A 2535-nucleotide genomic window follows, 5' to 3' on the forward strand; every position below is an offset into this window, starting at 1 on the left:
TCCAGGTACTACAAAAATTTTTTCCAACTTCAGTGAGAAGTAAACCCTAAAAACAAGTAAACATGTACTATTTATTAATGAATAGAAAGTATAGAGAGATGTAAAGTGTGACATGAATAATATTGAATGTAGAATGAGAAGAAAATAAAAGTAAATTGTCTTTATATTAAACTAAAGCTAAATTTTGTTTGCTAAATTTTGAATAGCCATAATATATTTTATGTAACCCTGTGGTAAGTCAAAGAAAACATTTCTTCCTCTCTTTTTGGCAGTATTGGGGTTTGAACTCCAGGCTGCATGCTTGCTAGGCAGGTGCTCTATGATTTCTAGCAATTCCACCAGTGAAGAATTGATTTCTAGTAGAGACATAACAACAAAGAAAAACAAATGAAACCATATCATATCAATAATACATAAAACACAGAGCATGAAAATATGATTAAGGGGAGGGATCAGAATCTACACAACTCATGTGAAGATGGTGGGCTGGACTAGCACATCAGTGAATTATTAGCACCACTGAGGCATAGAGCCAGAAAGATTGTGAAGCATTATCTTTCAAATTGGGCAAGGATGGGAAGGCACTGAAGGATCAGTAATGTCCAGCACCCTTTACAAAGTAGAAAACTGAGGATCAGGAGAGAGAGAAAAATAAAGCCTAAGCCTGTGGCATCCACAGGATCAAGGAGCAGATTTATGTACTAGAAAGCAAGAGCCTCACAAAACATGCAGTGCAATTTCATGGAAAATAGACAAAAATATATGAACATCACAAAATGTGCATAGTTCATACTAGGAGATAAAGACAGCTTCATTGTGTAGCAAAGAGCTGGGGCTAAAAGGAAAGAAAAAGAGAGACTCAGGAAGCACAATGAACACTACTGTCAGTGTAGAGTCTAAAGACATATGGACTGTTCATAACTTGCACTAGGAAAGTTCTCTGTTCTTCTAGGCATTCAGTCGAGGTGCAGTGGTGACAGGCCATATTGATAAGCTCCTGAGTCTGGAACTTTAGCACTGAAAGGTCCCTGCATTGTCTTATCTCTGGGAACTCCCAGCAAGGGTCAGTTGCTGATCCAGTGAGTGCTGGTCTAGCTATTGGGGAAAAACCTCACATGAGATCAGGGCAGAGCTCCATGGGGTGGAAAATGGTTAGATATCCAAGTGACAGAGGAAATCTCTTTGCATTTGGGTCATTGATAGGGAAACATATTGATATGTTGCATAAAATTAAAGCCTAGTGGAAAATGTATTTGAATTCACTCATAAATCCAACACAGATTTAAATCAAAGAAGAAACACCTTATCAGCTGATCTGGAGCTGGGATGTAGCTCGGTGGTACAGCACTTGCCTAGCATGTGTGAGGCCCTGGGTTCAATCCCAGCACCAAAAAATTAAAGACAAAAAAAAAAAAACCTCTCCCCTCAATTGATCCGATTAACACAGTATCATGTTCTCTTAAGCAGCACATAAACTGAAAATGGAATGGTATAGAGAAGATTAACATGGCCATGCACAAGGATGACATGCAAACTCCTGAAGTGTTACATATTTTTTTTAAAGTCAGTACCCATGAGACTCAAACATAAGTAACAGTTATGTCACATTAATCCATGTACTCTCTTTTATAGAGCTGTTATAATTTGAAGTAGGGTGCTGCCAATGTCCAACTATGTGCTTTAGCAGTCCTCTTTCCTCAGGTTCCATTGCAGCAAGGCTTACAAGTAAGCTTCAGAATGGCAAACATAAATCTGATGCTCAAACAATAAATTTATAGCTTGATCATGTGGCCTGAAACATTCTGCACAAATTTATAATTTGGTCATATTACATATACAGCATTCAACTATATGAAGAATATTCACTGGACTTTTACTTGTTTTTAAAAATATTTTGTGTGTTATTTATTGAAACAGGGTTTCCCTATTTAGTCAGTCTGCTGTGAAATTGCTGTATTGCTGATAGACCTCAAACATGTCATCAATCTTCCTATACTGAAGATGTTTGTAAAACAACAGCAAGTAAAATGACAGATTTCAATCCACTGTGCATTTCCATTTGTGGGGAAGATGAACACTTTTCAAATTTTCAAATATTCTCTTCATAATATTTATCCTACCTGTGAAGGAAACCAAGCCAAGTACAAGTGGCATCACGTACTCAAAAGTCAGGGGCTCCTACCACATCCCACACCATCTACAAAACAATTGTGAAGGTCATACTAGTTGAAATAGAGACTGTCTTTGCAAGAAAGTCACATGATGATGGATTCACCAAATACTTCAGTTCAGGGTCATCACGCTCTCATCCACCATCTACATTCACAAATCACACAGTTCTTCTGATACTTCATTGGAACTATTTTTTACATTGAGAGTAGAACATAAACACATATTTGGTTACTAGTCCCAACAATTGCATGTTGTACACTGAGATTCTAGCACTTCCCATTACAAATTCCTACTACTTCTTCCCATAAAAGTAACACCAAGTGTCCTAAGACTGAATAGTGTTATACATGCATGAGAAAAGTT

At 37.3% G+C, this 2535-nt stretch overlaps 1 non-coding gene across 1 annotated transcript; it reads left to right on the forward strand.

The window, feature by feature from the left end:
- Positions 1–1453: 1453 nt before the first annotated feature.
- LOC141417024 (U6 spliceosomal RNA) lies at positions 1454–1557 on the forward strand. The gene has a single exon (XR_012441658.1). It is a non-coding gene; the product is annotated as a U6 spliceosomal RNA (small nuclear RNA).
- The last annotated feature ends 978 nt before the right edge of the window (positions 1558–2535 follow it).

Source organism: Castor canadensis, chromosome 14, assembly GCF_047511655.1.
Source record: "Castor canadensis chromosome 14, mCasCan1.hap1v2, whole genome shotgun sequence".
NCBI lineage: Eukaryota > Metazoa > Chordata > Mammalia > Rodentia > Castoridae > Castor > Castor canadensis.